This window comes from Oryza sativa, chromosome 11, assembly GCF_034140825.1.
Source record: "Oryza sativa Japonica Group chromosome 11, ASM3414082v1".
Lineage (NCBI taxonomy): Eukaryota > Viridiplantae > Streptophyta > Magnoliopsida > Poales > Poaceae > Oryza > Oryza sativa.
Genome location: NC_089045.1, coordinates 15278475 through 15302268, shown reverse-complemented (window position 1 = coordinate 15302268; position 23794 = coordinate 15278475). Strand labels below are relative to the sequence as shown.

At 43.9% G+C, this 23794-nt stretch overlaps 2 long non-coding RNA genes and 1 pseudogene across 2 annotated transcripts; 2 read left to right on the top strand and 1 right to left on the bottom strand.

The window, feature by feature from the left end:
• Positions 1 to 1991: 1991 nt before the first annotated feature.
• LOC4350377 (cysteine endopeptidase RepA-like) lies at positions 1992 to 5732 on the bottom strand (annotated as a pseudogene).
• Positions 2948 to 4245, top strand: LOC112936824 (uncharacterized). The gene is made up of 2 exons (XR_003239219.2): positions 2948 to 3282; positions 3375 to 4245. It is a non-coding gene; the product is annotated as an uncharacterized lncRNA (long non-coding RNA).
• Positions 5552 to 6085, top strand: LOC136353849 (uncharacterized). The gene is made up of 2 exons (XR_010737318.1): positions 5552 to 5679; positions 5772 to 6085. It is a non-coding gene; the product is annotated as an uncharacterized lncRNA (long non-coding RNA).
• Positions 6086 to 23794: the final 17709 nt, after the last annotated feature.

The window sequence follows — 23794 nt, the reverse complement described above, 5'->3', positions numbered from 1 at the left end:
TTACGCCCATCTAATATGTCTGTGCGACCATATCTCAATCAGGCCCGATTGAGATGACTTCCTTGTTACTGCCCATTATTTCTAGGCATGCTAAAGGCCGTCACAGATAGAAGGATGTGTACTCGTGATTAATTTTAGAGTTCCCAGATATTGGTTGCATTGATATACTATATTTGAACGGAGATTTAGGATTGGCATCTGATATATGAATCCATCGGAATTATTAGGACTTTGCGGAAATGACCTAGTTTAGGGAATTTCGAATAAAGTTGGTACAGGAGAAAATGGATCCGAGGGAATGAATTCGAATAAGCGAAATTGGATTCTAGATTCAACTTTGGCATTCAAAAGATTCATGTGTAGAACATAATATTGTACCAATTAGGGTGAGTTTTGGGACTTTGTTTAACTTAAACAAAATTGCGATTAATGGAATAGATGGGGAATGGAGAGGGTAAAGAAATGTGTAAGTTTGGTTTCGGGAAAGGTTTAGCTTACGCGGAGGACTGAACTGCAAAATTTATTAGCCTTAATTTCGGAGAAGAGTGTTAGGGTAGGATTTTGAGTTCACAAGATTTGATTTAATCGAGATCTGTGGCACGAAAACCCAAACACTCAACTAAGAGTAGGTACAATAACAGACTAGCTATTAGCCAGCTACAAAGATATTTTAATGAGATAAAAAATGAGAGAGAAGAGCAGCGAGTGTGTGTATGACATGTGGGACCATATATTAATAGTATAGTAAGCAACTATTGTATGAATTGACTATTGGATTGGCTATAGATAAATTGAAGCTAGTAGTAGGCTATACTGCTCTAACAAAATGGTTTATTAGGCTGGCTGGGCTAGACCATTCATGGCACAAATCAGAGTTTGATTTAAATTGGCAAATTAAGCCCTAAAATAGAAGAGGTCAATAGAAAATATTTATTAGCTTATTTTATTGAGTAAATTTCATAAAACTACATGTACTTTGCACGATCTATCACAAAACTACATATTTAAGAACTTATTTCACAAAACTACAGATTCAATATAATCGTTTATCACAAAACTACAGGTATTTTGTATAATATATCACAAAACTATAAATTTAAGAACTTGTTTCACAAAACTACAGATTTAATATCTTCATTATCACAAAACTACAGGTTTAGTGTCTTCATTATCACAAAACTATAGGTTTTAGCATTGTTAAAACCTGTAGTTTTGTAATAGATTGTATAAAGTACCTATAATTTTGTGATAAACGGACATATTAGATCTGTAGTTTTGTGAAACAAGCTTTTAAATCTGTAGTTTTATGATAAATTGTGTAAAATACCTATAGTTTTGTGAAATTTTACTTTATTTTATTTGTAAAATCAAAACTTAAGGAATTAATCCTAAAAAGGATTTCCAGAATATTTTCTTAACTGCTACTATTTTATAAACATGGTTCTTTAATAAATATTATTCTAAATTCATAGTTGAATTCAGAACATAGGTTAATTTCCTTATTAAATTTTTATTTTGGCATAGGCACAAGAAGAAATGAAAAAGAATCCGACAAACAACAATATGAGGGAATTTTGAAAAATATTTTGGATTATTCTAATTTTTTCCATGTATTTTAGAGTCGAAATTTTCAAGGTGATAATACAACAGTCAACCTTCTAAAGAGCAGAACGTACGAAACGTACGGTAGCATCTGCCAACTTAGGAGTAAATTGGGATGTGCAACAACCAAGAGATTATAAATTGGTTTTTGTTGTTTTGCCTAGCCTAGTTAGGACAGAAGCCCAGGATGGTATCCAATGAAAGTCCAAATAAGTCCATTAGGGAGGTCGCCCAAGTTTTGAGTCAACGAATATGCACAATTCACATAGTTGTACGCGCGCAGCATGCATTTTAATTACTGTCCACAATTCATACATGTATAGTGGATACGTCTCCTCGGCAGACACTCACTGTATAGTAGGGTAGTTGTGTGTACAGTGATATAGTCATATCTGTGCGTCTTTTCATGCCGTTCGTTCACAGGTCAGGGTCGGGTAGGCGACATCGAGTGTGACGCCACACAGGCCGGGGCCACCGACGTCGCGGAGAATCCGGATGTAGCCGCGCTCGCCCCATGACTGGCCCCATGAGTTCATGATGGTCCAGTACTTGGCACCGGAAGCCGCGTCGGTGCCGTACCGACGACGGTGACGGCGTGCGCCAGGCACGTGCCGCACGGGCCCGTGTAAACGCCACCCTTGTAGAACTGCATCCCGCTACCGACCTCGATGGCCACAGCCACGGGCTGTCGAGCGACGGCAGCCTGCAACGCCGCCTCGTTCCGCGGCGTCACCTTCCCGAAGCCGGTGATCTTGGCGGCATGGTGCGCGGACTTGGCGCGGTTGCGGGGGCCCCGCCGCGCCGTGTACGGGTAGTCCGCCTCCGTGGTGAGGCCACCGTTCTCGACAACCCATTTGTACGCCCGCCCGTACGACCCTAAGTTGCAGCCACCGTCATAGCTGTCGCAGTCCACCAGCTGCTGCTCCGATAGAGAGACCAGCCTCCTCGTCTTGATCATGTTCAGGCTCTCGATGGTCGCCGCTGTCACGAACGCCCAGCAGCTACCTCACTACACCATGACACTAGATTACCAACAGACATCTGTCGGTAAAAATAAACAATTATTGATAGACTATTTATTGGTAAAGGCTTTTGGCAAATTATATGTCGGCAATACTATGTAATAAGACATGTTATATGTCAGCAATTCCAAATATTTATTGGGTCAAAATAACTGTCAGCAATATTTAGAGTGGAAACCAATTATATGTCAGGAAAACTTAACGATATTCCATCTGTCAGCAATGTTTCTTCCGTCTGATCTTGATCCCACGGTTCGGATAGAGCGAGTCAGCGAGGTGATTGCTCGGCTGAAAAAAAGAAATCCACGCCAAAAAATATCACGCCGAAAAGAAAATCCACGCAAAAAAAAAACCCTAGGCGCTGTGCCACTTCGTCCGCTTTCCACCGCGCGTCGCCACTTCTCCGCCAAATCCATCGCCGCGGCGCGCGGCCTCCTTCTCCTCCTTCTCCGCCGCGGCGCACCGCCACTTCTCCGCCAAATCCACCACCGTGCGCCGCCACTTCTCCGCCAAATCCACCACCGCATGCCGCCTCCACTACCGCTTCCACCAGATGGGCCGCAAGAGGAAGGCTAGGGTTTCCCGCGACGGCGACGGCAGTGGTGAGGAGGAGCAGGAGCCCGCGCCGGCCGCCGTAGAGAGCAAGAGCCTCTATGAGGTAAATCCCCAACTCCAAACCCTAGGTTCATGGCTTCCAAGGTGTTGCCGGTACGGGTAGTGGTTGATTTTGCGGTGGTGGTGTTGCTTCAGGTTCCGCCCGCTGGGGAATTTGGTGGTTCGCTGCGCGATCAGCGTGTTTGTGTATGAGTAAAATCCACATTTGCCTCTCGGATTACCTCTAATTGAGCAACTACGTGTACCATTTCAATGTGCAAAACAATTGGGGCAAGATTATGCCACTGATTAATCCAAGTACGAAGTGAGTACTTATGCAACAGGGGATAAATGCTTCTGCATTTTGGATACGAAGCATGCAGGCAGTTGCTTGAAGGCTCATATTTCACTTGTGAAGCCTTATGACTGACATGGGAGAGTGCTTATTGGTTTGATCTTAATTTTCAGCTCCGATTTTTGGTTTCGCAGTAGTAGTACATCTCAAAGGATTTTCTAGTGACTTAATCTTATTTTAATCTTGCTGGCCTTCCTTCCACGCCGCCGGCAAGCCCCCGGTGGTGCCGCTGACGCCGGAGGAGGTGGAGACGGCGGGGACCGGGGATGATGACAAGGAGGAGGAGGAGTATGTAAGCGACCCCGACGACGTGCCGCTCCCGGAGATGTGGCACCGGGAGGCCAGCGGTGACCGCTTTCAAGAGGAGAGTCGTGGCCGGCGCAGGTGAGTTCTTGAAAACTTATACCTTATCTGCTGTACCCATAGTTTTGGTAGAATTGCTATTGCTCAACAGTAGGCTGTTGTTGTGGCCTCGAGGAAGCCAGAGCTGCATTATACTGCAGCAAAGTAAGACGGGCATAATCAAAACGTAGTGAATCTGTGAATTGAGTCATCGATGCCAAAGGTAGGCGATGAAGCGCGGGGGATTTATCACATGCAATTCAGGCACTTACCAGAGCATCTGAAATCACTTATTTTGAATATGTTGGGTCGTCGTGCTCGAAACTAAAATCCACATAGTGATCAAGCTGTTAGCTGATAAAATATCAGGAAACATGAACAATTTTGAATGAGGTAATGCCGAATGTTAATCCACAGTAAGGGGCCAGTGAAACTACTTTATCAGGGAGTCCTAGATGATATATTTTCCTACAATGAAATCCAGGGACTTGTGCTAGATACTTGTTTGTTGGGAGCTAATGCAGACACACATTTTCCCAACCTTGGTTCTTGCTGTTAAACAATAGCACTGTTTCTTGTTGACAGTAATTCGGATTTGTGTGTGCTTAAATTTTGATGCTTAAGATGCTATTCTAGATTTGTTGTCTCTTTGTGACAGTAGGTAGATTGTATAGTTAGATTTGGAGATGGATTGTATAATTATTCTGTGTACATGGTGTTTTCAATTAAATGTAAATAGTGCATCCACTACTGGTGAGTATGCGTTTTGTGGGAACTATTGACCATTTGGTGTTGGCCATTAGGATTCTTCCATGAATCTAATTCTTTTTTTTTTACCCCATGAAAGGCACACTGACAGAATATTTGCCGGCAAAAGTGATTTTTGCTAATAACTGATCTGTCGGCATTCCATTAACTGCCGGTAAAGGGCCATCCGTCGGTAAAAAGTATCAGTCGGCAATTCTTTTGTAGTACTGTCTATCAATCTGTTGGTAAAAAAGTATCTGTCGGAAAAGACTTTTCCCGGCAGCACTTGTCCTGACAGACCTTATCTGTCGGGAAAACCTTTTCTGACAGATAATTTGCTGGCACATGGGTGCTTTGCCGACAGATTCTGAGACAGCGGATTTAGGTCGTGGTGTAGTGCCTGCAGGCGTACGTAACGTAGGTCCAATGCAGTTAAGAATTAATAATCAAGGTATATTTTACGTTTGAAATGGAAACATGCGTGAAATTTACACGTACTGCATGTTGAAGTTTGGGACTTGGGAGGCACAACGGCGCCTTGGGCCCTCCAGTCGACACTGGCCGGAACGTCCACGCGGTAGGAGAAGCTGGCGTCGACGTCTCCGGCACCCGTCGTGAAAACGAAGTCGTCCACGGGGCCATCGCCGATGTAGTACCCGGTGTACGTGGCCAGGAACTCCTCCTCGGTGAGGTCTGCGAACTCGTTCTCGGCGAGCTGGTAAGTGAGGTCGCCGCGCAGGTTGACGGCGTCGATGAACTCCGCGTTGCGGCGGTACACATCGAACCGCTGCAGCGCCTCTTCTGCGCTCGGGTACGACCGGTTGTGAGCTCCCTGCCAAGCGCGGAACCTGTCCATCATCACCATGTCGCCGACGTCCAAGCAGCTGCTCGCCGTCGCACGCGCCGGGAGCATGGAGGTGGCGAGAAAGGCACCGCACGACGCGAGCAGGGCCAGCGCGAGTACCGGTGGCGAGGCGCATGCCATGAATGGTGCCATGGCATGCACCTAACTTGTGGGTAAGTACGCGTTCCACCGTTCAATATTCCACTTCTGGTCGACTATGCATGCTTAGCTCTACTTACTTATATGGTGTGTCGGGGTCCTGGAGGTGTCAACGTCGAAAAGATGCGCTAATGGATGTAATTTGGCTGGCGACAAGTGCACACAAATGACGCCTGCTGGTCGTGCGGCCATTAGTGGAATGGCAACCAACCGTATTTCTCTTGTAATTGTGTTGCACGGCTATACATGCACATGTCACAGCCATGTCACCAACGAGTTTGTTAGGCTGCGTTGCCGTGCACACGACCAATAGCAACGGGGATTAATATTCAGTTTGACTGTGAACGTTGTGTGTTTGGTTCTGCGTATATCAACCTTAAAATTAACATATGTGAAAAAACTTGACTTTTCCTAACCAAAGTTATATGAAGTTGGATAATACTGTTACAGAAAGTGATATTTCTTAGACAAGAGAAAATATGGACATGACAATATTGGCAACAGAAAATATGGAGATGGTAGTATTGGCAGCCATGGCAGAGCGGCCAGTCGGTCCTCCACACTCTGGCAGAGGACGGGCGGCAGCTAGGCATCCAAAGACGGTCACCCATGGCCTGATGGACGCCCAAAAGATGTTCAACCTCAACACCCACCTACGAGAGGAAGCCCACAAACCCACATTGGATTGGCTGGCACTACTAGGAAAAGCATTATCGGAAGCGGCCGAAAAGGGTCTTCGCAGGCGGGGCGACCGTCCGCCTGTAAGCCAACGACTGTGAAGATCTCCGATGGGAATGTGCAATCTGCAGGGTGTATTCTCCTTGAGGTCATCGAAGGGGTAATCTGGCTCAGGTTCTTTGGTTTCAGGGCGAGGCAAAAGCATGTGCTTGACGCAGAAATCCATCATTTGCCTTTCAAACTCCGCAGCCCCTTCGTCTCTAAGTTTATCCTTGTACGCTTCACGCTTCTTGTGGGGGTCATTTTTGAACCCTTCCTTCCAACTCATCTTGCTCGACACACCTCTAACCCGTCCCCCATGCTCAGGAGTACCCAGCGCCGTACTTAGCATATCTTTCTCCCTTTTAGGCCTGAAAGATCCTTTCTTTTGTCAACTGGATAAATTTTCTATTTTATCGGCAACGCTCTACAGCTTCGGATTTTCAAACGATACTTTTCCTTCATCCGTGATCTTCGGAGTTCTAGCTCTTACCCAGTTCCTTGATCTCTGTGTCCACTCCTCCATTGGTACCGGTTGCCCCTTCTTCCTTATTTCGTCCTCCTCTTTTGTCCACTGCTCCACCTTTGGTGTGTATCCCGCGGAGCCTAAGCGATGAGGAAATTTGTTCTTCTTGGCCAACTCTGCATACTTTTGGCTCCTTTGAATTTCTTCCGGGGAGTTCTTCAAGGTCAGAAAGTCGTCCCACTGATTGGGGGTTATGTTAGCATACGTCAAAAATGGTGTGCGTCCCGTCTTCACAAATTTCTTGTTCAAGGTGGTTTTCCAACCACGCCAAGACTTGGCCATTGTTTGCAGTGCATAATTACTCACTGCTGCCTCTGATCCATCCGGGAACTGGAAAATTTTCTTCAACTCTTTCCATAGGACTTCCTTATCCCCATTCGATACATGATCCCAGTCCTTGACCGTGATGGGGATCTTTTCCCTTACTATTATGCCACACTGTGAACTGAATTTCGCACGTGCCGTCTTAGGGGCGAGCGGCTCTCCTTTAGGCGAAACATGGGTAACAACATGGAACCCTTCATCCTTTCTATTCACGCTTCTCTCGCCCTTCCTTTTCTTCGCCTTTGTTGACCGTTCGCTTTTATTTGTGCCGGTTGTGTTAGCTGGTACGTTGTCGTCTTTCGACGGAACTTTTTTCTTCGGCTGCCGTTTTGATCGCCGTGGCGCCGTTTCCTACGAGAAGGTATACATGGAAGTTTCGAATTAGCTCGGGCTAATAGTTATCATGGTGAACATTTTACATATTAAGTTTACTTACCCCTTCTTTAGGGGGAATGTAGTCCTTATCGCATTCTTCACCGTCGCCCTTTTTCCTTCTCTTCGGGCTTGAGCTTGGACAAGGATCGCTTGGCGACGAGTACTCCTCGTCTTCGTCAGCTACGTCGCTGTCGGAACTACCTTCCGGTGGGACCGTTGGTTCCGGAGCAACCACAACAGCAAGGGACTACTCCTGCTCCCCTAAACCCTTCTCTTCAGTCCCTTTAGTACTATCGGTCATCGTTTCAAACCTCTAATATAAAGAAAAGAGTTATCGTCCACATTTTAAATTACTCAATTTAGTACAAACAACTTTGTACAAAAATAAACTGTATATTAACAATATGTCGTATGAACAAATTTAAATTCTCTGAGATTCCCAAATTTAACTATTATAGTAAATTAATTAGTACAAACTAATTTAAATTGCGAAATATTATTAATTAGTACTTACTATTATGCTAAATTAATTAATACAAACAAATTTAAATTGCGAAACTAATGACTACTTACTATTATGCTAAATTAATTAGTACAAACAAATTTGTACAAAATTTGATACGTTATTATCAAGTAGTGCACTAATTGACAGTTATATTTCATCGACTTGTTGATTAAAAAAAATTGAAAAGGCAAACATATCCTCCACATTTTTTTTAAAAAAAATGTTAACATACCCTCCAACATGTTATTTAAAAAATTTGACAAATTCACATATCCTGCAAAATTGAACATACCCTCCCAATTTCATTCACATATCACCCACATTCCCAAATTCACATTCACAATCAACATATAACCCCTTATTCACATATCACCCACCCCTCATGCCCATTCACACCCACATGCACACACATATATACCCCCTCACACCCACATGCACACACATATAAAAAGAAACACCCACATACACACACGTCCGTGTTCGACGAACGGCCAACGACGAGCTTCGGTCGTGGACGACGAAGGAAGGGCCGGCGACGAGGTTCGGCCGTGGACGACGACAGGCTTCGGTCGTGGACAACGAACGGCCGACGACGAGGTTCGGCCGTGGACGACGATCGGCCGAAGACATCGTTCAGCCAAGGACGTCTTTGCTCGTGGACGACGATCGGCCGATGAAGCCGTTCGGCCGCGAGCGAGATAGAGAGAGAGGTGGCGGCCGGCGGCGGTGGAGGGGCGGCCGACGGTGGTGGAGGGGCCGGCGGTGGTGGAGGGGCCAGCGGCGGCCGCGCGCGCGGTGGAGGGGCCGGTGGCGGTGGAGGAGCCGGTGGCGGTGGAGGAGCCGGCAGCGGTGGGGCGGGCACGCGGTGGAGGGGTCGGCGGCGGCGACGGCAGAGTGGTGGAGCTCGCGCGCGGTGGAGCGGCGGCAAGGGGCGGCGGTCTCGGTGACAGCGGTCGGAGAGTGAAGGTCGTAGGCGGGCGGCGGTGGAGGACGGTGGAGGCGTGCGGCGGAGGACGACGGTCGGAGAGTGAAGGTCGTAGGCGGGCGGCGGTGGAGGACGGTGGAGGCGTGCGGCGGCGAAAAAATTCGGCAGCCTGACGACGCCAAAATTTCTAGGGTTCCCGCCTAAACTTAGAAATTTTGGCGCCACGGGCTTGCCCTTATATAGGGCAACGATCATCGCAGGCGGGCGGTCCGCCTGTGAAGATCGTTTTTACTATCTTCGCAATCGGGCCGTCCGACTGCGAAGATGTAAACCCTACTCTATATAATAATTTTCGCAAGCGGACCGCCCGCCTGCGAAAATTGGTATAGAGTTGAATATATTTATTCCAAAATATACAAACCTTAATATTATTACATAATATACAAACCTTAGTATTATTACTTTTCAAATGTATAAATGGTAATTGCACATAAAAATAATTACACTTTTCAAATATTACTAAATTAAATTTTTTAACAAATTTTTTACACTACAAATGGTAATTGCACATAAAAATTAGTACAAACTAATTAATATGCAAAATGTTGAGTACAATTGTTCGTCAATTTGCTATATGATCACACATCACCTTACATACCACCATTACATAACTACTAACTTCTTAGATGCTTACATGCCACTCAACAATCATTACCCTTTAACATTTTTGCCCACACCATCCGTGCGCATGTAAGGCTTTACGGTCTTCTGAGTAGATGTCTCGACATTCTTAATCTTCTGTACAAACTGACTATAAAGTGGCATACTATCGTATTGGTTGTAATCTTCGACATCTTCAACCCCATCCACTCCCAATATCTTTTGTTTCCCTGGTAGCACTATATCTTTCTTCAAATTTGAAGGGTCTTTCACATAAAACACTTGTGCCATGCGATTGGCGAGTACCCAAGGGTCATCCTTGTGACCCACACTCGCCAGGTCAACAACAGTAAGACCGAACTTATCAACATTGACCCCGTTCGGGTATTTTACCCACTAGCACTTAAATATGGGGAATTGCTTTGTGTGCCGATAGTCGATTTCCCATATTTCTTCAATAAACCCAAAGTATGATTGTTTTTCCCTGGCTTCATCAATTGCCTCCACACGGACACCGCTGTTTTGCGTACAGGTCTTATTATCTCGGGCTCTTGTGCTAAACGAGTATCCATTAATGTCATATCCCTGCCAAGAATTTACTGTAGTTGATGGACCACAAGCCAACCGCTTCATAGTTATTTCATCGGTAGTTTGTCCCTCAGGTAAGTCTAGGTCTCGCAACCAATCTATGAAGAGACGCTTGTGTTCTTTCATTATCCACTCAGTGGTGCGACCCTTATTGTTACCTTCTGTGACACTGCGTTGAAAAAGTAGCACAACCTTGTGATAGCAACCTTTAAATTCTCCGGTTTTATGGCCCTTATTGCAATTGCAAGAAACACGGTGAGCAAGACATGGCAGTCGTGTGAATTATAACCAGATACTAACAAATCTTTCATTGAAACTAGTCGACTGATGTTTGATGAAAAACCTATGGGCACTCTGACATCACGGAGTGAGTTGCAAAATGATTTCTTCTCCTCAGGTGTCAGTGTGAAACAGGCTGGTGGAAGATATACTTTGCCATTCTTTTCTCCTTCTTGAGGGTGTAACTCTTCCCTGATTCCCATCTCGACTAGGTCAATCTTTGATTGCAGACCATCTTTAGTCTTCTTCGGCATGTCCAACAATGTTCCAACTATGTTGTCAAACACATTCTTCTCTAGATGCATGACGTCTATGGCATGCCGAACCTCCAGATCTTTCCAGTACGGGAGGTACTTAAAAAATATGGAATGCTTCTTGAATGGGGGAGGGAGTTTATCATCTGGCTTCGAACTATCATCTTACTTCTTACTATCCCCTCCCTTCGTATTCTTCTCGGGTTTCTTGCGCTTTGTCCCCTTTGATGGTTTCTTAGTCATTTTTCCAAACTCGCAAACAATTTTCTCTGTCATTGCACACACCTTTTCTCCCGATGTAGGTTTTGGTGCAGGATCAGTCTCTTCAGTACCATCAAACTCCGCCTTCATCTTGCGGTACTTGTGATTTGTGCGTAGGAACCGCCGGTGCCGCATGTACACAAGCTTATTGGAACCCGGGTGATACCTATAGTACGTTCCATTCAAGCAGATCACACATCCTGTTTTACCTTTAATTTGACCTGAAACTGAAAACATTGCTGGATAATCGTTAATGGTCATGAAGAAGATGGCCTTCACTGTGAAGTATTCCCTTAAGTACTCGTCCCACACTTTCAATCCCTCTTTCCATAAATCAGCCATATCTTCCAACAATGGTTTAAGAAATACGTCAATATCAATACCAGGCTGACGGGGTCCCTGTATGAGGATACAGAGTAGTACGTATTTTCGCTTTTGACAAAGCCAGGTAGGAAGATTATACATGGTGAGAAGCACTGGCCAAGTACTATGTGAGCTGCTCATGTCTCCAAAAGGATTAACTCCATCAGTACTCAGGGCAAATCTAATGTTCGGTGGGTCTTTAGCAAACTCTCTATACTCAGGGCAAATCTAATGTTCGGTGGGTCTTTAGCAAACTCTCTATACTGAGCATCAAAGTTTATCCACTGACGAGCATCTGCCGGGTGTCGAATCATCCCATCCTTCTCGCGTCCTTCTTCATGCCAGCGCATTAGTTCCGCATGCGGGTTTTAGTATATCCGTTTAATGCGGTCTTTGACAGGAAGGTACCACATCACAAGCTGCGGGATTTTTCTCTGTCGTCCCTCAGTTGCTTCAAAGGGTTCTAGGCCAATATTGCTATTCGACTTGTACCGGCTTGCACCGCATGTTGGACATTCATCTAAAGAAGCGTACTCTTTCCTGTACAGTATGCAGTGATTTACGCACGCATGAATCTTTTCCACACCAAGTGAAAGGGGGCATATGAGTTTCTTTGCTTGATATGTGCTGGATGGTAGTGAGTTAGGCCTCGGGAGCATTTTCTGCAGAAGTTCTAACAGACTGTCGAAACTGGTATCAGACCATCCATGTCTCGCCTTTAACCTCATAAGTTCAAGAACTGACCGGAGTGTTGTGAACTCACTGTCACAGCCCTTCGACTCATCGTACAAAACTTCCTTTGCTGCCTTCTGTAAAGCTTCAAAGTTATTTAACCCTCTAGCCGACCCCATCAGCACCTCGGGTTCTGCATGATGTAACATTTCCTCTAGGTCGATTTTGTCCTCAACAGAACCATCATCATGCACCATGTCTTCAACTTGTGTCGGAACTACATTTTTAGGCCCGTCCACTTGTTCTTCGCCATGACGTGTCCATATTTCGTACTTGTCCATAAATCCACGAGTTACTAAGTACTCCTTCACTTTAAAAGCATCGTCAAAGTCCCAGGCTATTTCATTCTTACAGTTAGCACATGGACAAATTATCTTCCTCATATTGTTCTTCTCAGCATGTGCCTTAGCAATACCAATAAATTTAGACACTTCGTTTCTATATGGAGACAAAAACCTCGACCAATGATACATCCATTCCTGACTTTCCATATCTCTAAAAAAAATACACGTAAAATATTTGCACAATTAATACCAAATTTGTAGGGTTTATTGAAAAAGCTTATCGCTATTCAAAACTAATTAACTAAAGGTTAAGTGTAAATTAATAAAAAATCAAAGTTTATTTCAATTTTTTTTACACAGACATGCCAAATTAGTACATTAGGAAAATTTAACAAAATTATATCATCGGCATAATACAAAATACTATAACTATTTTTTGATTGCACCGAATAAATAGACATTTAAAATTTTATTCTCTCTCTATATATGACAAGATCTAGATCTAGATCTAGAACTAGGAGGTGGATGTGATAGCAAAAATAAAAAAAAAATTGAGAATTTATGTTACCACATTAAACCACTACAACAAGAGGCATCAAGTATTACACATACATCTAACATCAACATATCAAAAGAAATAAAATTAAAAAACATGGAGCTCTTCCTTCACAATTTTGCATGCATAAATCCATCACAAATTAAGGTCTAAAAGCTTAAAAAATTGCATACCTAGTGCGGAAATGAGTAGATCTAAGTACCGTAGAAAAATCCCTCGAAGATTTGAAGTTCAAAACCTCCACCCCCTATATTTAAGTCACTTTAGGAGAGAGAAACTTCGGGGAGAATGAACAGGGCTGGGGGAGGAAGAAGACTATATAGGGGCATCTTTTCAGGCGGGCCATATAAGCGGCGCCTGCGAAGGTTGATCTTCGCAGGCGGACCATATAAGCGTCGCCTGCGAAGATCTTCGCAGGCGACGCTTATATGGTCCGCCTGCAAAGATCAATCTTCGCAGGCAGACCGCCCCCTCCACCTCGGGTACTTTTTTTGCCAGCGGGGTTTTGGCTTCGAATTACATGCCCGCCTGCGAAAATCGATCCCCTACGACGCCGAAAATGAGTTTTCTACTAGTGTGGCAACCTAGTGCACTATTGTAGCCCGGATGACCAACCCCAAAGTGCAACTGACCTCCCACCGACCTAGCTGAAGAATCCGAGGGATCCAACCGCTAGTGGCGCAGCTAGAGCAAAATCGGGGAGAGGCCTTAACTATGCATATAGCAACATACAATGTTTCTATGTGTTCTTTGACATATAACATAACAATTTACCATATGATGGAGTAGTGATTGAAATTGATTATAAAAAAAAAAGCTAACATCAAAATCACAAAAATATTGCGAAATACACATCTAAGCTGCCAACCTAAATGTCCTCCATGGTCAGTTAGCCACTTGAACCTGAAATTTATATAACCCGATAATTCGACAAGTGGTTTTACTCATTCATCGTGTGACATATCCAACGGTACAAAATCATCTGATGAGTTGCATCCGAGGGCATCCATGCCTCTCCCTCCCGCATCCGCACCTCCCTCTCTCCCGCACGCGCTCGCTCCGCCCTCTCTACTATCATCGGACACATCTCATCCAACGTATCAGATCGCTCCGACATCCCGCATGGCCGCATCCTTTCCATCCCCCACAGCATATCTCAATCGTTGATCCCCCAAACCTCGCATGCATGACGCATCGCTGTTGCTACATCACACGACATCGCTGCCATTATCGCCGCCCGTCACTATTGTAGCCCAGACGACCAACCTCAAAGTGCAACTGACCTCCCACCGACCTAGCTAAAGAATCCGAGGGATCCAACCGCTAGTGGCAGAGCTAGAGCAAAATCGGGGAGAGGCATCACTTGACTATGCATATAGCAACATACAATGTTTCTATGTGTTCTTTGACATATAACATAACGATTTACCATATGATGGAGTAGTGATTGAAACTGATTATCAAAAAAAAAAGTTAACATCAAAATCACAAAAATGTTGCAAAATACACATATAAGATGCGAACCTAAATGTCCTCCATGGTCAGTTAGCCACTTGAACCTGAAATTTATATAACCCGATAATTCAAAAGTGGTTTTACTCATTCATCGTGTGACATATCCAACGATACAAAATCATCTGATGAGTTGCATCCGATGGCATCCACGCCTCTCCCTCCCGTATCCGCACCTCCCTCTCTCCCGCACGCGCCCGCTCCGCCCTCTCTACTATCATCGGACGCATCTCATCCAACGTATCAGATCGCTCCCACATCCCGTATGACCGCATCCTTTCCATCCCCTACAGCATATCTCAATCGTTGATCCCCCAAAACTCGCACGCATGACGCATCGCTGTTGCTACATCACGCGACATCGCTGCCATTATCGCCGCCCGACAGTTCCCATGAGCCCTCCCACACACTAGCGTCCCCGTCCCCCCTCAGCCCTAGCACCGGCAAGCGCTGTCGATTTCGATCCTGTAAAACTATTCGAATAGCCGTGCCCGCGGTTATGGGCGGGTCTAACAATGTCTTTCGTGATTAGTTTCACACTTCTCATCATAATAAAAGATGCTATAACTGGTAATAATTTGATTAGCTCCTGGTTTGGAATGGTATATTCCTGGTTTGGAGAAAGATCTGTACAGCCGGGTATGGTTGTTCGGGATGGTTGGGCCTGAGCAGCATGGGTGTGCTGTTTAGTGTTGATTAAAATTGATGATTAATTACTCTACTGTTTTATAATTCTCAAATGTGTGCTAAATGCTGCTTTTGCAAATGAGCTCTATATTATGCCATTCTTTGGTATCCTTGTGCACTTGCATATTTGCTGCGTGGCTTGCTGAGTATGTCATATACTCACCTTGCAATCATTCATCAGAGGAAGAGATCTACAGTGATGCTGATGGTGTGGAGGATTAGGTGTAGCCCTGGTCAAGCTGCCTGTGGAGTGGAGTCGTCTACGCCGTTTATCTTATTTTTTTCCGCTGCTTAGATCTTTATTGATTGAGAGGAACTATCTACCTCTGTAATGACATTTTATTCGCTTATTAATTAGAGTAATAATTGTACTCTATTATCAATTTGTTATTGTGTGCCTCGGCTGATTCCTGGACGAGGGTTCACACACATGTAAACGTTTGGAATTTTGGATAGAAAGTCCGGGCGTGACAACCTCTAGTGTATACTTGTATGAACCCCTTTGCCTCAAAATATCGATTAAGCTCAAGGCTAGATATGTGCCATCCTCTAATAGCTCAATCATTCACTCGAACCTATTGATAGATTATATAACTTGTGATTGACTCCTCAATCACCTTTGGCATGGCCATGCACTTCCATAATCTACAACATCGAGGGGCCCAGAGATCTCTCCAAAGGAGGGGCAAATCCAATCTTGATTATTCATATCCCACTACATGTTTCATAGCATACCCGAAAACTATTTTTATAACTACCCAATTACGGAGTAGCGTTTAGCAGTCCCTAAGTACATATGTTGAGAACCATGATAATGTCAGGTCTAAGGATTCAACACCAACACTCAATGAGATCACTGATGAAACAACACATATGGCTCTTGCAGTGTCTCATGTTGGGTCTATCCAACAACATGTTCACCAACATGTGTCCACATTATTAATTTGGTATCTCTATACCATGATCCATGAGATATGATCATCAATTAATACATGTGCTAATCATATAAACATATTTGTTTCGCATATGATATTTGATTAGGGATCCTTTAGAAATAGTAACAAACAACATAAAGAGTCTCATGAAAGAATCACATATTCATTAACCAATAAGGAGTTATCTATTTCAAGGAACAATGTCGGATAAATATGTAAACATAGTATGTGATACATTCATCTCTATGATTGCCTCTAGGGCATATTACTAACAGTCTCCCACTTGCACTATAGTCAATCATGAATGTATCTTGTACCCATTGCCCTAGTGTGTGCCTCATGCTTAGGCTTAGGGAGTGGCTTTGTCAACGGATCTGCAACATTCAAATCTGTATGTATTTTGCATATCTTCACATCTCCTCTACCCACTATCTCGCGAATGAGGTGATAACGCCGTAAAATGTGTTTGGACTTTTGATGCGATCTAGGCTCCTTGGCTTGCGCAATGGCACCACTATTATCGCAATAGAGGTCCATAGGGCTAGAAGCACTAGTCATCACACCTAGTTGAGAAACAAATTTCTTTATTCAAACAACCTCCTTTGCTGCTTCAGAAGCGGCAATGTATTCGGCTTCTGTTGTAGAATCAGCCACTGTATCTTGCTTGGAACTCTTCCAACTCACAGCGCCTCCATTCAGGTAGAACACAAATCCAGACTGCGATCTAAAATCATCTTTGTCGATTTGGAAGCTTGCGTCAGTGTAACCATTTACAACGAGCTCTTCCTGTCCTCCATAGACTAGGAACATATCCTTAGTTCTTCTCAAGTACTTCAGGATATTCTTTAGAGCTATCCAGTGGCTCTCACCTGGATCTGATTGGTATTGGCTTGTTGCACTAAGTGCATATGAAACATCTGGACGTGTACATAGCATAGCATACATGATGGATCCGATTGCCGAGGCATATGGAATCACACTCATCTTGTTTCGCTCATTAGTCGTTTGAGGACACTGATTCTTGCCAAGATTAATGCCATGTGACATCGGTAAGAAACCTTTCTTAGAATCTTGCATGTTGAACCTCTTCAACACCTTGTCAATGTATGTACTCTGGCTTAATCCAATTAGCCTCTTTGATCTATCTTTATAGATCCTTATACCCAGAATATATGCTGCTTCCCCTAAGTCCTTCATTGAAAAACTATTTTTCAACGATGTCTTAACGGATTCAAGCATAGGAATATCATTCTCAATCAATAATATGTCATCTACATATAGGATTAGAAACACCAGTGCGCTCCCACTAATCTTCTTGTATACACAAGGTTCTTGTTCGTTTTTGACAAAGCCCAACGCCTTGACTATTTCGTCAAAATGAATATTCCAACTCCGAGATGCTTGCTTCAACCCATAAATGGATTTCTGCAATTTGCATATCTTTTTAGCTGATTGTGGATCAACAAATCCCTTGGGTTGTGTCATGTACACATCCTCATCGAGATTTCCATTGAGGAAAGCTGTTTTGACATCCATTTGCCATATCTCATAATCGAAATAGGCAGTAATCGCTAAAACAATCCGAATAGATTTTAGCATGGCGACTGGTGAGAAAGTTTCATCATAAATTTGCCTGAAACCTTTCGCCACCAATCATGCCTTGTAGATATGAACATTTCCATCTACATCTGTCTTTTTCTTAAAGACCCATTTGCACTCAATGGCTTTTACACCATCAGGTGGATCAACCAAGTTCCAAACTTGATTGACATGAATGGATTCTATTTCGGATTTCATGGCTCCAAGCCATTTCTTAGAGTCTGGTCCCACCATTGCTTCTTCATAGGCAGTAGGTTCATCGTTGTTTAACAGCAATATATCACGTTGTCCTGTAGTTAACAACGCATACCTTGCAGGTGTACGTCGTATCCTTTCGGACCTTCGTGAAGCCGGTGCTTCCACAACTGGTTCAACAACAACTTGTTCAACAGGGTTCATCGTTGTCTAACAGCAATATATCACGTTGTCCTGTAGTTAACAACGCATACCTTGCAGGTGTACGTCGTATCCTTTCGGACCTTCGTGAAGCCGGTGCTTCCACAACTGGTTCAACAACAACTTGTTCAACCTGTTGAACAACATCTTGCTCAGCTTGTTGTGGTTGTGTGGACGTTGAAGCGTTTTCCGGTGTTTCCTGAATTTCGTCAAGTCACACCATGTTCCCACTATCCTTTCTTGAAATAAACTCTTTTTCCAAGAAAACATCATGTCGGGCGACAAACACTTTGCCCTCTTCCCGATTATAAAAATAATATCCTTTCGTTTCCTTTGGATACCCCACAAAGAAGCATTTATCTGATTAAGGTGTGAGTTTGTCCGATTGCAAACGTTTTAGATAGACCTCACAGCCCCAAATCTTTAGGAAAGACAAACTAGGACGCTTCCCAGTCCATATCTCATATGGTGTCTTATCCACTGATTTTGATGGAACCCTGTTTAGTGTGAACGCAGCTGTCTCTAGAGTGTAACCCCAAAAGCTTAGCGGCAGATCAGTTTGGCTCATCATTGATCGCACCATGTCCAACAATGTACGATTCCTCCGTTCAGACACCCCATTCCACTGAGGCGTTCCTGGTGGAGTGAGTTGTGGAACAATTCCACACTCCTTTAGATGATTGCCAAATTCAAGGCTCAAGTACTCTCCACCACGATCAGATCGTAGATACTTGATTGTCTTGCCTAAATGATTTTGTACCTCATTCTGAAATTCCTTGAACTTTTCAAAGGAGTCAGACTTATGCCTCATTAAGTAGACATAACCATATCTACTAAAGTCATTGGTAAAGGTAATAAAGTACCCAAAACCACCTCTGGCAGTTGAGCTCATTGGTCCACATACATCAGTATGTACTAGTCCCAATAGTTCACTTGCCTTTTCACTTTGACCTGTGAAAGGTGCCTTTGTCATTTTGCCAAGTAAACAAGATTCACATGTCTCAAATGATTCAAAATCAAACGAGTGTAGAAGTCCATCTCTGTGAAGCTTCTCCATGCGTCTCTCATTTATATGACCCAAGCGACAATGCCAAATAAAAGTGGGATTCAAATCATTAGGACGTTGCCTTTTTGCATTAATGTTATAGACTGAACATCCATCAAGATTCACAATGTATAAGCCATTCATCATGGGTGCATGGAAATAGAAAATGTCATTATAATAAACTGAACAACCATTGTCCACAGATCTAAAACCATAACCCTCTGCTTGCAAACACGAAGCAGAGATAACATTCTTACACAAAGCTAAAATGCAATAACAATTATTTAACTCCAAAACTAATCCTGACGGTAAAGATAATGGCATAGTGCCGACCGCAACAGCAACAACACTTGCTCCATTGCCAACATGAATGTCCACTTCACCTCTTGCTAAGTTCCTACTTCTTTTCAGCCCCTGCAAAGATTTGCATATATGAGCAACTGACCCGGTATCAAATACCCAAGAATCAGTAGAGGAAGTAGCAAGATTAATTTCTATAACATTAATACCTGAGGTGGAACTCTTTCCATCCTACTGCTTCTGCTTGAGCTGCTCTAGGTATTTTTTACAGTTTCTCTTCCAGTGACCTGTCTCCTTGCAAAAGAAGCACTCTGCATCCTTAGCGGGCCCTGTCTTTTAAACCTTGGTCTTAGAGTTGCTAGTACTCGTGATCTCATCAGAGTTTAGCTTTCTCTTTTGACCACTCTTCTTGTTGTTGGGCTTGCGCTTATGCATAACCATCACATGGTTGGAGTTTTTCTTAATGCTTTCCTCGTCAGTCTTTAGCATCCCATGCAATTCTGCCAAGGTCCTGTTTAGGTTGTTCATGTTGAAATTCATTATGAACGGCTCAAAGCTGGGAGGGAGCGACTGGAGAATCAAATCAGTAGCCAACTCTCGTCTAAGTGGAAAGCCAAGCTTATCCAGACTCTTGGTGTAACCAATCATTTTGATCACATGTGGGCTCACTGGATTACCTTCTGCAAGCCTGCACGCAACCAAGGACTTTGAGGTATTAAACCTCTCAGCTCTTGCTTGGTCCTCAAACATGTTACGTAGTCCCGTGATTATCATATGAGCATCCAATGCCTCATATTGCCTTTGAAGCTCAGGGGACATAGTAACAAGCATGAGACAGCTTATATCAAGAACAATTCTCTTTGTGCTCTTGCCTGAGAACAATTCTCAGGTTGCGATACCAATCCATGAAGTTTGTTCTAGTCAACTTCTCTTTCTCAAGAATAGACCGCAAGTTAAAATTGGATGGTGCAGGAGCTGCCATGATCTACAATAAAAATATATGTATGCAAAATCAGCACCATGCTTACATTTAACCTTTCATTAAACAATTTAACAAAAGATACTCCCACTATGTATTGTGAAACAAAATTCCCTCTAGCAACATAGTGAGTCAATATCCTCATTTTATTAGTGTCTAGTGAGCTTTGGCATCATAGCTAGACAACTATCAAAATAGGTAAGCAACACCTTGCTAATCACATCATATGTGACTCTTGTGCTATTGGGGTGACATCTCCATGTCAAACCCAACCTATGCCCCAAGGTCCAAAACTGTTTTGATAACCTTGTCAAGTAAACCAATAATCTCCGCATATAGATGTCCGACATCTATCCTATTTTATCATGATAAAAAGTGACACTTTGCTATGGCAAACCCATCACTTATGATCACAACCGTAATAGGTGCTATTATTGGAAGAGCATAAATTACACTTTATTTTTCTGAGGGAATCTATCCTACCATGTCATATCAAATATACAACAATAATAAAGTAAGATAGATATAGAAAACCCAAAGCGAAATCTAAGGGGCAACGCACACGGTGGTCCCACGGGTTTCAGGGCAGCGGCCTGAAAAGGTCACGGGGTACATAGATCTCATTTACGATTCGCCATGTGAAAACCCTAACGGCGTAATCAAATTATGCCGAAACCGAGTCAATCTCATTGGCTCGTTTTTCTCATTGGCGTGCGGTTCAAGTGGACATCGGACTATCCGATGAACACAATCGCGCTCGGCCTTGGTGAGTACTAGACATTCTAGTGAAGTCACCAACACACATACCGATTGATCTCATCAACCCTATGCGGCTATCGGTTCATCTCATGTTCCGATCACCTAAGAACTCATATACAACATAATAGATCTCATCTACTACACCCGCACATCAACTATATGCACTGATCTAGATCATAAACTATACAAGGCGGCTCTGATACCACTGTTGGGATATGCGTAGGCTACGATAGCATAAATCAAAATTTTCTATCGCGTAAACCAGGAACCATGCAAGTATTAGATCACAGATCGTTACCACTCGACGCGCTGTGCAGCGGAAGAAGACGCTGAGAAGTCGAAGGAACTCTCGCGAAGTAGCGCGCGTCCATGTAGAGGAAGTAGTCGCACCGGCTCGACCTTCTCCTCCTCGTGCGTTCTCCTCGCTGTACTCCCACGCCGATCAGCACCGCAAACCAGCGGCGCCTCTACCGGTATCCACACGTACAGGGACAGAACGCCACGCGCAGATGTGCTAGCACCCGCGCGCGGCTAGGATTTTGCTCGGGGAGGGAAGTGACGGCTAGGGTTTCTCACGTGATGTTATACCTCTGCCGGTCACATCCCTCACGAATATATAGGATCCATCATTCGGACCTCCAAGGCCCGTAGGACTCCTATTCGGATCCCTATCCGAAGTAAGCTCATATTGGATCTCCATCCAATCCCCTTATTCCGGCCCATTAAGCGTGCGACCCTATAGGTTCATATATACTCGGCTGTAACCCGAAAACTCCTTTTCAGTCAACGCGTCAACAGCGGTCTCTAGCAGAACGTATTGACCCACCGGGCATACATAAAGATCATATCGGCTGAATCTCTAGTGTATACTTATATGAATCCCTTTGCCTCACGATATCGATTAAGCTCAAGGCTAGATATGTGCCATCCTCTAATAGCTCAATCATTCACTCAAACCTGTTGATAGATTATATAACTTGTGATTGACTCCTCAATCACCTTTGGCATGGCCATGCACTTCCATAATCTACAACATCGAGGGGCCCAGAGATATCTCTCCATAGGAGGGGCAAATCCCATCTTGATTATTCATATCCCACTACATGTTTCATAGCATACCCGAAAACTACTTTTATGACTACCCAATTACGGAGTAGCGTTTAGCAGTCCCTAAGTACATATGTTGAGAACCATGATAATCTCAGGTCTAAGGATTCAACACCAACACTCAATGAGATCACTGATGACACAACACATATGGCTCTTGCAGTGTCTCATGTTGGGTCTATCCAACAACATGTTCACCAACATGTGTCCACATTATTAATTTGGTATCTCTATACCATGATCCATGAGACATGATCATCAATTAATACATGTGCTGATCATATAAACATATTTGTTCCACATATGACATTTGATCAGGGATCCTTTAGAAATAGTAACAAACAACATAAAGAGTCTCATGAAAGAATCACATATTCATTAACCAATAAGGAGTTATCTATTTCAAGGAACAATGTCGGATAAATACGTAAACATAGTATGTGATACAATCATCTCTATGATTGCCTCTAGGGCATATCACTAACAGATCCCCCACCTTCTGCGGACGCGATACGGCGATAGTCAGGTATAGGACTAAGGACACAACAACGGCAGATGTCGGAAGGATTTTATCCGATCAGGCGGGCGGCCGTGAAGCGGCGAGGGGTGGATGAGGCAGCCGAAGGGGCTCCGCCTCATCTGCTGACACAACCATGGCTCGACAGCTCCGCATACTTCGCTGTGCCTGGTGAAGAGCCCACGCCTTACGGCTCCGCACCTCCACTGCCGCCCCTAGTGCGTGCCTCTGTCTCCGTCCCCTCCTCTCCATCGCCCCGTAGGAGGACGATTCCGCAAGGGGCACTGCTACCATCACCGTCGTCGACGATCGCCATCGTTTCCTGACAAATTGAACAACGCCTGCGACTGCGAGTCGTCGTCGCCCGCAGTATCGCATGGATGAATTGAAGACGAATATGCAAAAACCAAGGTGATTCTCTTCTTCCAAATCTCTCTTGATTTCTCCTAGGGAATATAGAGTAATAGAGATTACAAATCCCTGTTACCAGATTAACAGTGAGAATTATGTGCACCTTTGCAGAAGTGTGGAGATCTGGAAGTTAGAAGGTTTGCAACCCAATCTATCAACAAACTTCTATTGGAGATTTCCGATATTTGTAAGAACAACCTTCTGAATAAAATTCATGTCTTTCTTTACTTGCACTGTCCATTCCTGCTTATATATAAGCAGTTACATTGTGAGCTTTTGTCTATGTAGATCTAGCATAGGTAGCTTACTTTCTGCTACAGAAATTGAGCAGATCAATGATGGAATTGCATTCTACAGCAAAGTGATTTGTGTCCATGCCAGATCCTAACAGGGGACAAATGAGGTGCAGTGTTCAAGTTACAATAGCATTTTCAAAAAAATCATTAGCCTTTAAATTTTCTGACTGGGGTTGACCTCGAGCCCACTTCCGTCCTCATGGCTGCCAACCGTAGAGGAGGTGCAGTGCAACTCAC